At 37.5% G+C, this 15305-nt stretch overlaps 1 pseudogene across 1 annotated transcript in view; it reads left to right on the top strand.

Annotated features, from left to right (window-relative positions):
• LOC101578724 overlaps positions 1-11330 on the top strand; it is an 11911-nt pseudogene extending 581 nt beyond the window's left edge. Inside the window, exon 2 of the transcript XR_192811.2 lies at positions 9411-11330. The product of XR_192811.2 is annotated as a UTP--glucose-1-phosphate uridylyltransferase pseudogene (transcript). The remainder of the gene's footprint in view (positions 1-9410) is intronic.
• The last annotated feature ends 3975 nt before the right edge of the window (positions 11331-15305 follow it).

Genomic DNA, 15305 nt, shown 5'->3' with positions numbered 1-15305 from the left:
GAAGAAGAAGAAGAAGAAGAAGAAGAAGAAGAAGAAGAAGAAGAAGAAGAAGAAGAAGAAGAAGAGGAAAGGAGAAATGATAGAAAAAAAAGCAGGGGGAACAACATGCAAATATATATATACAGGATAGCTGAGGTGATTTACTAAAATTTCCATCAGTTTTTTGAAAATAGCTGTTAATGTGTAGAATTTTCACCTTGATTAATGCTGTATGCTGATATCTGTGATCTGAGCACCTATATCGAGGAAAGAAATGTGTAATACAAAAATCATGCTTGGATAATTTTCATCGTGGTCTTCTAAATGTGTACCATTTCTAATGTCACATTAATTGTTACTATACTCTCTTCAAAATAAATTTTTTAAAAAGATAAAATAAAACAAAACAGACAAGAAAAAAATTAAGGTTTCTGGAAAACAAGCGTTAATATACAATAATATGTCCAATCTTACATAACTATAACTGTTAATCTGAGGAACAGATTTGATGATCAAAATAAGTAATATATCAATCTTTGTTAATCAACTATTCTTGTTCTGAAAATTTGTAACATATGTGTTGTTGTATGCTACCCTGTTCCTGACATTGTTTCTGATTTTTGTTCCTGCTTTTGTCTTTTACTTTTCAAAATAAAATAAATTTAATTAAAAGAAATGATTACAGCATGCTTCTCAGTGATCTCATACATAAGGGAGGAATGCAGGTTAAATTAAAACATGTCAGTTCTTTGAACAGATCCTCCCCTCTCCCACTGTGCTTCTTGTGTTCACTCTAAGGCTAGATCAGCCTCTCCAGCCTCAGGAGACACAGATGGAAAGTGCTTCGGTAAAACTGTGTGCATAAAAATCAGGCTGCTATAGGTAAACAAGGAATGGAAGTAGTTAGAAAGATAGCTTTTTCTAAAATTGACAGAGAATAGGGAGGAAAGAAGGGAAGAGAAAGAGAAATAGAGAGAGAGAGAGAGAGAGAGAGAGAGAGAGAGAGAGAGAGAGAGACAGAGAGAGAAACAGAGAGACAGAGAGACAGAGAGAGTGAGTGAGTGAAAGGAAATGAGAATGAGGTTAAAAGAAATATATATCTTTATGGGTTTTTTAAATAATTGAGAAAAATCTTCAAGCATTCAGTGAAGTAGAAGTAAAAGTAAAGTGAACCATTATAAAAAAGTATCAATCACATTGTAACTTTTACTACAATTACTCTTTTACTTGATCTCTCTTTCCAAACAAAATGTTATGGCAAATTCCAAACACCATGAAATTTAATGCAATTCCATGTACTTTCTTATGCTTCACTAAAATTGCAGATTTTTCTTATGTGATTTTAATTCCTTTATTATATCTAATCAAATTAATAATGGTTTCTCACATTGTCTGAAGATATTTAAAATTGATCATTTTCTTACAATAAATGAACTTTTAAATTGATTTATTGGAATCTGTATTGGAATACATTCCAAATAAAGTCTTTGTCAAGTGTTTTTGTTTTAGTTTTTCAGTGTCTTAGATTTTTTCATAAAACTAGCCAGTTCCTCTACTTATGCATCCATTTTTTACAATGGAAGTTAGTTCTAAAGCCTCCATGGATATATGTTATTTCCATATTTGTTTTTATTGATCAACTTGAGTAGGTCAAACACAGTATGAAAGAAAAGGTTGAAAAACAAAGGAATGCATTCAGAAGGATTACTTGTGCAAAGATAAAAAAAGTCAAAAACAGAAGCTAGCTCTTGGTTAAAAGTGAAATTTAACTTTTGTGAAACAGAAGAGGAAGAGACGAGTGAAAACATCATGATTCTTGGAATGGTGATGGGGTGAATTTGAAAATATTAATTAATCTGCATTTGGAGCAGAGTGACATGAGCGATCCCCGCATGGAAGAGTGCTGCTCCCCATCAGGTCTAGATCAGTCCTTGGTGATACAAAGATAAATTGGTATTTTTGTCTAATCATTTTTATTTTCTCATTAAAGTACAAAAGAAGGCTGTCTTATGAAACGAAAGGTGGAAAATGTTTGAGAGTTTTAGAGGCAAAAATTTGGAAGAAACCGTGAAAGAGTGTAGAAAAGTAGGTCAGCCAATCATGAGGCAGTTTCTACAAAATCAGAGGTCCAGAAAGAATAATTCAATTCATACCAGGTACAACAGGTATGTAGATGATTGCTTATGGGCACAAAGCTAGTGGTATTATTAATTTTTAAAAACGCACAGGAATGAACAAAATAATTTGACCTATGTATATGCAGAGCTTACTGTTGTTATTTTTAACTTAATTACTGAGGAGGAAAGACAAAGCAAAAGTGATCGAATATTAATACCTCTTAAAAGAAGATGGTGAGAATATAATTTATAGTTGTCACATTAACATTGTTTGGCTTGTAGGTTGAATCATTTTATGGCGCTGGGGATCAAATCCAGGGCCTGGAGTATTCTAAGCAAGTATTCTACCACTGAGATACAACCCCAGTAACTAATCATATGCATATTTTTATAATATTTTTGTTCTTTTCTATATTTTTCACTATTACAAAACTTCCAAAATTGGAAATGATGGATTACTAGAGATATAGAATTAAACTAAAATCAACCTTAGTCAAAATTATTATATGTACTTCTGTATTTTATTACAGTCTTGAAATAAGAGAGGTAAAGTTGAAAATTAGAGAAAAGCAATTCAGCCAAAGTACCATATTATTACCACCTATGTTTGTGGAATTTTATTTGAAAAGGCAATACTTGCATTAGTATTTTCTGTCAGTTTTTATTTCATGAATATGTACTTAAAATCTCCATTTTGTCATATGTTTCATAAGCTTATTATATTTTTTATCCTGTTGAGGTTAGGTTATTACAAATATTGATAAATTTGTTAAATTAAGTTTATTTTCTAAAATAGATACATTTTTCTCTAGATTTTTATGAGCAAAAGGTATGAAAATGACCAAGGTCCTTCATAATAAATTTGAAGTCTAGCTCCCTAGAGCCCTATTGCCCTCTAAGAGAATTTGTATTTCTACCAACACATGTAAGAATGCCTATGTCACTACACTCATTTCAGTATTAGACAGCATTTATTAATATTGATGAGCCTTTCAGTTGCAGGGGGAAAATACCTGATCTACCCAACTTAGAGAGCTTTATTTTGACTTACAGTTTCAAAGGTTCCAATCCATGGATGGTTGATTTTGAGGCAGAAAGATCATGGTGCAAGGGTGCAGAAACAGAGAGAAAGCCAGGGACTGAATATAGTTCCCAAGGTCATACTGTTAAGGCCACTTCCTCAGCAGCCCCACCTCCTAATAGTCCATTCAGTTATGCCCTTACCAGTGGTTTCACCCATCGATAAGTTTAGGTAAAGTTGAAAAGGCAGTACTTGCATTAGTACAAGTTTATGTCAGTTTTTATTTCATGAATATGTACTTAAAATTTCCATTTTGTCATGTTTCATAACCTTATTATATTTATTATCCTGTTGAGGTTAGGTTATTACAAATATTGATGAATTTGTTTCATTAAGTTTATCTTCTAAAATAGATATATCAATCATATCTCCAATAGTCTCTGAGTTCAGTCACGTTGGTAGTCATGATTAAGTAGATTAACTAGTACTTGGATGTGTAATATTTGAAATATATATCACAGGGAAAAGTGTTTCAGAAAGGAATAAGAAATGTAAAAACCTTGCAAAAATGTGGAAGTATACAGTAAAATAAGCTAAGAGAAGACGGCACTGGGTTTGAAGGGAAGGATGATGCTATGTGGGGCATTGAGAGCAAGGTAAAAAGAGACTTTGAACTTTCGTGTCTGTTCAGTGAGAAGCCACTGAATGCTTTTGTGAAGAGAAGTATGTGATTTGGTTTGTGCTTTAGATGGATAACTCTGGACTTTTTTTATTATATATGCAGCAGGATTTAATATTCTTCAACACAACACACATGCCTGAACCCTGACTGAGGTAAGCTAAGCTCAGAAGGTAAAGGAAGTAGAGATAGCAGTTAGGGACAACTCCTCTGAGATTTGCTGGGAACTGACCTGGATGGTGTGACAGCCTGCGGATCTTTCCTTCAACCATAAATGTTCTGAGGAGTTCTGACCTTTTTGATTTGTCTCTAAAGAGCATTTTCTTAGTATTTACTTAATACTAGAGCCTTAATTTTCAGACAAGTACTGAGAGTCTGCCTGAGGCATTTCTTAATGGAGTCTCAAGGATTGCAGGAGGGAAGAGAGTGTTTCACTGGAAAGATTCACATTTGTCACAGGAAGAATTGCTACATACTGTATACTTTGGAGTCCATTTCCAGAAAAGAAGTATTTCCCATTTCCTGACCTCATTATTTTATTATAGAGAGAGTAGAGCTAAAAATTATTTCTTCATAGTTCATCTGAAACTTTGTGATACACAGAATGATTTCTCTTTGGCTTTCATTTAAGGTCAAGCAGTGCACACAATACAGGAAATGAATGTGATACAGGAAATGAATGTCACACTAAGTAGGACTTACCCAGAATAACGAAATGTACTCCATTTAACTTTAGAGATATGGACCTTAATACAAAACTAAGGGAAATTCTAAGACTGAATGTGAATTTATAAACAACAAAAACTGAAAGGAAGAAGGAGAAGGAGGAGGAAATGAAAGAAAGAAAGAAATGATTGTAAGGCACTCGTGTGCAAGCACAATGCTAAGCACTTCAGAGTGCCTTATCTTCTTTGGTTCTCATAAGAGGTCACTTAAGGTTATTTTCTACATTTTTTCAAGATGAAGAAATCAAACACAGAGAAGTTAATTCTCTAAAATAAGATGGGTGAATTAGGGTTACTATGTGATCTGACCAAATTTTAATAATTAGATATAATGAATGTGGTCATCCGTGCTAGTTAGGAGACAGGTCTGGAACAGATCTGGTCCTCTATTAGTGGAAGAGACGTATGTAAGTAGAAAAAAAAATATATATATATATGATTGAGTGAGTGAGAGAGAAAGATTTCTTGCAGGCTTTCCTGGAAACCTGACCATCTCTAGTTCAAAGCTGCATTTAATAGGTGGGGCTCAATAAACATTCATGGAACTCAAGTGCCCTCTGGTTATACATGCACAGGCACTTTAGCCTGTAAGAAGGAAAGAACACAGGTTGTTTTACGAAAGGGGAAATGAGGAGGCTGAAGGTGGAGCTTGGTACTAGGTTCAGTACCTAGCATTGAACTGCAAAAATAAAATATAAATCAAAATAGGAGGTAAAAATTTTCACATAAAAGAGCAGAGACAAAGAAGTGAGAGAATCAGGCAGCTCTGGTGAACAACTTTTTCCATGTCTGCTGTGGGCTTCTCCATCTTTGTTGGCTCTGTGTTGGCTGATTTCCTCTATTAGACAAGCCTCTTTGTAGTCTCTAGGCTGATTTATAAAGGAAGTCTACCTGATGGTCTCACCTGTTGTCATTTCCTTGGGGAAGAAATCTTTACTATTGGCCCTTCATTGGTCCAAATTTGAGCTGGGTTCCTCTGAAGTCTAGTAAGTGGTCATTGGTGCTCAGAGAACAGCAGAGACCTGCTTTCCTGACCTGGAACCATGGAGCACTGACTTCAGCAGGGAGGGGCTTGGTGGGGGCTCCTGACCAGTGCTTTAGTGCCTGGGATCACTGAGTATGTGATTTGACTTAATTGGCATCAACAACATGGAATTGGGCCAACTCTGCCTGAGACTGTTTCAGTACAATTCTAATGCTCTTATTCATGACCTTAAAGAGTTAAGAAAAATTATAGGATGATTTTCAACCATACCCAGAATCCTTTTCTTTAAAAAAGGCAAATTTTGAAGTTCAAATGTGCCAGAATGTCAGGTTCTTAAGAAAGAAGTTTAGAAGTGCATTGTTTCTCCTCATTGATTCAATAAGTTAACACAAAGTCAATCAGACTTGTGTTTACTTCATACAAAAAAATTTGTTTTTCAACTAACAAGACTATTAAGGCTTTATTTTATAGAATGATCATAGAAATTTAATGCATTGATATTCTGACATATATAGAAATAGCTTTGCCTTTGTTATGATAACAATATATTTGTAACATTAAGTCTAAGACAATAAATATGTTAATGAAATAGACAATATGACCAAGAGACGGATTACTTCATGAAAAATAAAAATTTATAACAAATATATTTAATGACATCATACATGTGTTACTTGGCAGGTATTTATTATTTCCAAAATGGAAATGGCATGTGAGTGCTACTGGCAGGTATTTATTATTTCCATTTTGGAAATAATAACCTACATAAATATTATGTTTAAAAATCTGCCTGTTGAAAAAAATGTTTGTATAGAATAAAAATATAAGGGCTCTGTGATTTCCCCTTTTAATTTTATATTGAATTTCTGTCACAGTGATTAAAACCTGCTATATATACTTTATAAAATCCCTCAGCAACAATTAATAATAAGTATATCTAAATAGGTAATGTTTAGAAATTAGTGAAGAATAAAATAACACAAATCTTACATGAAAAGATATTTTGGATGGTGCTACAGGTTGATCTATGTTCCTTTCCTTTCAAAAAAAGAGATGGAGTACCTCCCTATGTGACCCTTTTTGGAAACGGGTTCATTGGCAATGTGATTAGTGATGATCAGCTTATCAGGGGTAGTTTTGGTCTTGCATGTGGTGTAAATGGTGTCCTCAGACAAAAGAGGAAGTTGAACACATATGCAGGGAGAATGTGCTCTGTGAAGATTGAAACAGGACTCCCACCAAGCAACAGCAGACAGATCTAGAATGGACCCTCGCCTGGCACCTTCAGAGGTCTGGCCGGTACCTTGGTTATAGACCTCCAGCCTCCACAGCTGTGAGACAAAAGTGTTGTGTAAATTACTCAGGTGGTGGGACTCTGTCACAGAAGCCTAAGCAATCTAATATGCATGGTCATCTGCTGTTAGTGGATTTAGAAATCCTCTTTCATTCAGTGAATTCAGAAGGTGTTAAAATAACATATTGTCAAAGAGCAAAGTTTGACATTACATTTTATGGCTACTAGAATTAATTAGTTTATATAAGAGCTGAAAAATCTTCCTGGTTTGGAAAAAAGACAGGAACCTTGGCCTCACTGAGACTCGAGTCTGTAAGAAACACACAGAATGGAGTGGCAGATGATTAAAAAAAAGAACACGCTGAGCATGGTGGCATATGTCCGTAATCCCTGCTATAGGAGGCTAAGGCAGAAGGGTGGTACATCTGAAGTTAAACAGGGACAACTTAAAAGATTCACAGAATAAAAGTTTTAAAAGACTGGGGGAGGGCCGGTGAAATAGCTCAGCTGACTAAGCGCTTGCTTAGGCAAGAGCAGGGGCCAGGGTTTAATCCCTGGCACTGTATGATGCACCGACCCTGTCCTCACCAAGACTGGGTATGTTGGCATATGCCTGTAATCCCAGCACTAGGGAGGCTGAAAACAGGAGGATCACTCTGAGTCCGAGCTGCATAGTGAGACCCTGCACACACAAAAAAGCTAGGGCTATAGCTCAGCATTTCCTGCTTTCAATATCTAGTACCAACATGAAAACAAAACGCCAGAATGTACTATGCAGATGAAAGCACTGTGAGGGATGAAGAAGCCTGGACTAAGCCGTCTACAGCATGAAGATCTAATGAGCCCTGCACCCTCCAAGTTCCTAGAGACCACAGCAACCTGCACTTGTCAGCATTTGGGCCCACCGAGACTTCCAAGCAGCACAACACTGACAGAGGGAACACCACAGCACCAGTCCCATCTTTTCTAAGAGTATCACAGCCCTTGTGAGTAGGAAGTACACACAAATGCCTGTGCCTACGGGGTCCAGCTTGAAGCCAGGGCTGGTTGAGGGCACTACCCCCAATGTCAGCAGGTTCCTAGCTACAGATGCCACAACAGATGTCCCATTACCTGTTGACAGCAGGAGTGTGCAAGTACTCAGAAGCAGGGATCCTACAGGAATCCATCCCCCACAGGCTTTGTCCACAAGGAGCGTCTGACCTCCTGCATTGTCAGCAGGCACTGGTAGTGAAGTTGCCTGTGGAATGTTTTCTGAATAAATGTACACACCTCTCAGATCTGAAGAAATATGTGAACACAAAATCTTTCACAGATCAAACTTTCTGTGAGTCTTCTAAGAAGGGTCAGAGCACTAACACCATGAAACCATTATTATGAACATTTTCTGGTTTGTATGCAGAATTGGATATTGCAATATTTACTGGTATACATTAGAAGTTCATTTACAATATAAATATTAAGTATAAAATTATTATTTCCAGGACAGTGATGTTTAAAATCCATACACTATAAACTCATGACTGTAGAAAACATTCTGTAATTACTTAGTAAATTTACCTGAAAGGTAAGTAAAGGAAAACTAAGCAAACACACCAGGTGTTTGTTTGCTGGCACAGAGGGTGAGGCTAGGAGCATTTGGGAGGACGCCAGCAAATGCGATTCCTCAACACTGCAAGATCAAATGAATATACACAGCGGATCTTCACTGCCTGCTGGCTGCGCTGCATGCTAATCAAGGCATTGGATGCTTGGTCTTCACAAACTCACTGCAGGAACAGTCATTCCACTGTAAATAGACCCCTGTGAATAGGGCAGTGCCCCTGGTTATTAGGGCAGTGTTCATTTTTGGAAATGTCACTATGGGTGTCCCTTGGGCACACCCAGAAGAATCAGGCATTCATTCCACTAGGTGGGACAATGCTGAAGTTACTTCTGAAACACAGGTAGTCGTATACTCGCTCATTTGGACGTGTATTTCCAGAAGCATAAAAAAAATCAACTCCTACATCACGAACTGCATAGCTATGTGATTGAATCAATGAATTTTAGTAATTTCTTGTAGCATTCAGGGAGTGGTTGCTATGAGTTAAGCATGATATTAAGAGTGCTATCTAGCTTAAACTTTTTAGCCCTCACAACAACCCTAATATGCATGCGTCTTCATTATTTTTATTAATTAGATAGGGGAACTGTAGTGTGGAAATATTAGCCCTGTGGTCACATGGTGAGCATATGGCAGAAGTGGGGTGACCTCCCATGCACCACTGTCTTAACATACTAAACATGGGTATACATACACAGGCTGAGGAGATCCACAGGCCTTAGCTTTAATTGGAAAAAAGTTCTTGAGTGTACTGTGTGCATAAGAACACCTGTTTAGATTGAGGGGGCTGCTCTGAATGAAGGGGGAGGGGAGGTGTTTGAGAGAAAGTGGGGGCTTTGGTGTAGGGAGCCGGCTGACTAGTGGGAAGAGGGGGGGCAGCAGCTGGGCTGCGATTGCTGGTGACAGGTTCCAGATGTGCCTGTGTGTGGGGAAGAGGGGGAGAGAAAAGTGCCTCAGAGGTGGCCTTCTCTCAGCCTGAGAGCCTTTTTTCTGGGGCGCCATAGACACCCCGTTTCTCAGCTGCTAAAAGAAGAGACGAAGATCTTAGCAAAGTCTCAAGATGGCACTTCTCAATTCCAAGAAGTCATTAGACAAGAGCTAGAATTATCTGTGAAGAAGGAATTAGAAAAAAATACTTAGCACAGCACCCTCACATGAGTTTGAGCACACTAAAAAAGATCTTGATGGATTTCGGAAGCTATTTCATAGATTTTTGCAAGAAAAGGGACCTTCTGTGGATTGGGGGAAAATCCAAAGACCTCCAGAAGATTCAGTTCAGCCATATGAAAAGATAAAGGCCAGAGGACTGCCTGATAACATATCTTCTGTGTTGAATAAGCTAGTGGTGGTCAAACTCGATGGTGGTTTAGGAACCAGCATGGGCTGCAAAGGTCCTAAAAGTCTGATTGGTGTGAGGAATGAGAATACCTTTTTGGATCTGACTGTTCAACAAATTGAACATTTGAACAAAACCTACAATACAGATGTTCCTCTTGTTTTAATTAATTCTTTTAATACGGATGAAGATACCAAAAAAATACTACAGAAGTATAATCATTGTCGTGTGAAAAGCTACACTTTCAATCAAAGCAGGTACCCAAGGATTAATAAAGAATCTTTACTTCCTGTAGCAAAGGATGTATCTTACTCAGGGGAGAACACAGAAGCTTGGTACCCCCCAGGTCATGGTGATATCTACGCCAGTTTCTACAACTCTGGTTTGCTTGACACCTTTATAGGAGAAGGCAAAGAATATATTTTTGTGTCTAACATTATAATCTGGGTGCCACAGTGGATCTTTATATTCTTAATCATCTGATGAACCCACCCAATGGGAAATGCTGTGAATTGGTCATGGAAGTCACAAATACAACACGTGCAGAAGTAAAGGGTGGGACACTCAGTCAATATGAAAGCAAACTGAAACTGGTGGAAATCGCTCAAGTGCCAAAAGCACACGTTGATGAGTTCAAGTCTGTATCAAAATTTAAAATATTTAACACAAACAACCTATGGATTTCTCTTGCAGTAGTTAAAAGACTGCAGGAACAGAATGCCATTGACATGGAAATCATTGTGAATCCAAAGACTTTGGATGGAGGCCTGAATGTCATTCAGTTAGAAACTGCAGTAGGGGCTGCGATTAAAAGTTTTGAGAATTCCCTAGGTATTAATGTTCCAAGAAGCCATTTTCTTCCTGTAAAAACCACATCAGATCTCTTGCTTGTGATGTCAAACCTCTATAGCCTTAATGCAGGATGTCTGACAATGAGTGAAAAGCAGGAATTTCCTACAGTGCCCTTGGTTAAATTAGGCAGTTCATTTACAAAGGTTCAAGATTACCTAAGAAGATTTGAAAGTATACCAGAAAGTATGCTTGAATTGGATCACCTCACAGTTTCAGGGGATGTGACATTTGGCAAAAATGTTTCATTAAAGGGAACAGCTATCATCATTGCAAATCATGGTGACAGAATTGACATCCCACCTGGAGCAGTATTAGAGAACAAAATTGTATTTGGAAACCTTCGCATCTTGGACCACTAAAATGAAAAATACTATGTATACTTTTTACTAATTATGAGCTAAAGAGTTTCTTACAATGTAACCTCTAAGATTCTAAAATAGGTACTTTATTATGTTACTGTACCCTGAAATACTGATTCTTAAAGTAGTTTTCTGCTGTTAGTCTTAAGAAAAAGCACAGATGAAACAATACTTGCCTTCCGTGAAGAGAATCCTGAAGGTTATCTTAAAGTGCAATATTGTTTCATCATAAAACTGAAGCAGTCTGCTGGAAGATCTTTTAACAGAAGCCTCACTGACAGTTACTTTGAATTGCGTGTGATTTCAACAATAAAGAGGTGGAGCACTAAATGTGTACACTTTGTCTTTTTAATGCTAACTTTATTAATTGACAAAATAAAAGGATTTATTTTAAAAAAAAAAAGAACACCTGTTTATTGGGCACCACCACGACCCAGACTTCCTTGTGGCTCTTGGTACACAATCCCACTGACTTCTCACATCCGGTCCCCGAAATGCATCGGCATCGCCATTTATACACGAGGAACACATTTGAGTCTTTAGGTTATCTGTTCATGGTCACATTTGGAATGCAGGTGGATTCTAAGGGCTATAGTGCTGCTGTGTGAACTTCCTCTTTTTATCAAACATGTATCATTTTAATTTACTTCTGATACCTCACCTATGAACCTCTGCTTGACAAGAATGATCTATAGGTCCAAATGCTACAAGTGGTTACCATGAGTTTGGGAATCAGATCACCTAGGTTTAATTCCAGGATTTGAGTTTCTCAGTTGTCTGAGCTGGGTCCAGCTATTTCATCTTTTAAAATCATTTTTCTTCATCTATACAATGAGAAGAACTATGATAGGAACTAGCACATAAAATTCTCGCGAGCTAATCTATGTAAAAGACATTATCATGTTCAAAAGGGGCTCAAATATATCAGCTATGTTTAATAAAACCCCCCAAATCCCTTAAAATCAAAAACCTTCGGTCTTAGCGCGAGTGGAACCAGGCTGCTGTGTACCGGCACTCATGCCTGATGTCTGATACCACCTCCCTCTCCTAGATCTCAGAAAATAGCTGACACTGCATTCATCAATGAAGCCCTCAAGAATCATGCACGTGGGGATGAGTAAATACTAAGACAATGAGCAAGTATTTCCTCCACTTGTTTCAAAGTCTAAAAAGCCCTAATAAAGCCAAATAATTAAATCCAATTATTTCCCCATTACATTGCCTCTTGCAAAATGCATCAAAGGAGATATGTAATTTTTAACTGGCCAAATAGCCTACACTTGAGCCCTTGACTGAACCCTGAAGAACGCTTCTGCTGCCCCTGGGCAGTGGTATTGGCTACAAAGTTCACACTGCCAAGATTTCCCCCATCTCTTCTCATTGTGCCTCAATTTTTATATTTTGGAAGATAAATGATTAATCTATTTCAGATTTGTGTTATTTTATTTACTGTCTGATTGGTTGAAAGTTAACTGAGAATCTTTTATCTGTCTATCTTGATCTAATGTGACAGGAAAATATAAATAGCAATTTTGACAAAAAGAAAGATGTTTACAGTGAATCAGCCTTGTCTAGTTCATGATAATGCAGCATTTGAATCAAATTCCTGTCCATCTTTTAAGTTGTGTACATAAGCATCTTTTATTTTGTGCTTGTTCTTCAATGGAGAGGGAAGAATTAAATGAGGAAACAGTGGATAGTATAGTAATAATTTACATTTACCTTTTACAAAAGTTATAATAAAAAACATATAGAATGTACCGCACTTCAGCCATTTTTAAGTTTAAAGTGTGGTAGTACATTAATATTGTTGAACAACCATCTCTAATATCCTTCTCAGAAGCTTCATCATCACAATGAAATTTTACAAACATTTATTATTTATTCAGCTCTATCAATCTTAATTGAAACTTTGTTTGGAGGCAGGCACTGTGATGGATAAAGGCTGGTCCACTCCAGCCAGTATCTTCAAAGTTCCCGTGCAAAGTTGGCTGGTCCAGCCTGGTAAGCTCTAGCCCTCATGGTTCATCTTCCAAGACCATCAGTTCAGAGAAAGAGCAAGAATGGGGTGAGAGTTTGATATTTGGAGATCAAACCCTGGGCCAGCAAGTACCATGCCAGAGGAGGTATGGGTGATGGAGCACAGCACTAAAGCTTGGGTATGTACCCCGTTTTGATCACATCTGCTGTGGGACCAGGGCTTGTCTTCTAGTCTCTATGAGCATACAATTCATTTATAAAATGAGAAAAATGTTTATTTCAGTGTGAATATATGATAATATATTTATAGAAGAATTAACAATTATTAATGATGAGAACATAAATCTGGGTAAATCCCCTGCCACCTTTATGGATAATAGATCTTGAAACTGGCATGACTCTCCAGAAACTGGCTAACTTTTGGCATGCTTAAGTCTAGTAGACTATCAAGAGACAATATGTGTACATGTTCATGCATGCATGTGGTTGAGTGTACGTATGTATTCATTAGGTGGGAGGAGGCTGGAAAGGTGACTCTAACTTGCTCTGTGTTAGCAATTGAGAAGAAAATGAGGTCCAAGGGCAATTCTAGGGACAGGAAACTGCACAAGAGCAGATGCAGAATCCTTGAGGAGATAGAGGACCACTGGTGAATGGGAATTGGGCCATGAAATGAGGGTACAGCTGTGGTATGAGACCATACTTCTGTCCTCTGTATGAAACTTAAATACGAATACTTGAATTTTTCTCTCTGTTGAGGGCATATGGATAAAAGGTGCTGTAACACTACATTCCACCTTCATAATGGATCCTAAAGGAACCAAGTAGCTTGCCAAGATATGCTGTGTGAAATACCTTGTCATCATAGACACACACACTGCCCGCCACAGGGAGTGCAAGGGTATGTGTGTAAAATTGTTTTGAAATTCTTCACTTGTTTTATGCAAAGCTTTCACAATTGAAAACATCATTTTTCTTGCCAGGAAGTTTTGAGAATCGACTTCCAACCACAAAGCATCCAGACTTGAAACCTTTTAGGGATCAAATTCAGATATATAAAGGGTGAGAGAAAATGACAGACCAGACAGGTAAAAGAAAGGGTCAGACAGACCTGTTCGAGGAGGGTGTGCTGGCCTCTGCCCAGCAACGCAGAATCATTACTCCTGAGAGGACGAGGAAGTCTACATTCTTCATGAACACCAGGAATAGCCTGCCTGCCTTTCAAAGACCAGAGAGGTGTGCGTGTGCTGGGGGAGAGGGGTGTCCTGGATTAGCGAGCACAGGGTAGCCCTTGTCTCCCGAGGAGCCCTTCTGCTTCCTCATCTCTCTCCAGGTATCTTTATAAGGAATCCCATCCTCTATGAAATGGAGTATTACTCAGCTATAAAAAAAAGATAAATGTGAAGCTTTTGTACATAAATGGATGCAACAGAGATTGTTTTGGTAAGTGAAATGAATGAGATCCACATGTGCAAACATCGTATTGTTTCACTAGTGTGAGATCCTAGAAGAGTAAGTATAATCTGAAAGGTACAAGATACTGAGAAAGGGGGTCGGGGAGATGGCTCAGTAGGATAAGCGCTTGACTGGCAAACACAAGGATCTGAGTTCAATCCCCAGTTCTGCAAAAAAAAAAAAAAGTTTAAAAAAATTGTTACAGTGGATATATAGCTCAGTGGCATAAGCACCTGCCTGGCAAGTGCATGGTCCAGAGTTCAATCCTCAGTACCACTAAAAAAAAAAAAAAAAAACAAAAACATAATTTTTATTTTGGTTGTTTCTTCACCCAGATACATTTAAAAAAAAAAAAAAAAAAAAAAAAAAGCAAGAAACATTATCACAAGATACTGAGAAAGGGAAAGAATTTGTTCAACGGGAAGGAAAACCTGGGAAGAGGAAAAGGACAAAGGAAAGAAAAGAAAAATGTATTCATGTATATATGCAGGGTAATTTGGATAATTGTACTGCCAATTTCTGCTAGTCTTTTGAAAGGAGCAGTTAATGCTTAACTTTTTTCTTTTTATTCTTTTTTTGTTGTTGTTATTGGTTTTGTTTTGTCTTGTTTAAACCAATCTTACACTTTTATGTATAGTAACCTAAACAACTAATTTGAAGACAGCATCACATAATTCAGCAACCATTGTTACATTTCTCTTATTTTGTTTAGTGATATTTTGTATTGTTTCTAAGGTCTTATTACTATTTTGTATTCCTTAAAAAATATACTTTAAAACTGCAAAAAAAATTTTTAAAAAGCATGAAGGCCCTGTGTGCTGTTGTGCAAAAGGCAACCCGCCAGCTGTGTTCCGGGCAGCCATTAGTCAGCGTGCGGTGACTCTACCCCAAGTCCCCTAGTACAGGCACCTCGGCTC

The sequence above is a fragment of the Octodon degus genome, unplaced genomic scaffold (genome assembly GCF_000260255.1).
Source record: "Octodon degus isolate 3935 unplaced genomic scaffold, OctDeg1.0 scaffold00165, whole genome shotgun sequence".
Classification (NCBI taxonomy): domain Eukaryota; kingdom Metazoa; phylum Chordata; class Mammalia; order Rodentia; family Octodontidae; genus Octodon; species Octodon degus.
This window is presented reverse-complemented; position numbering and strand designations above follow the sequence as displayed.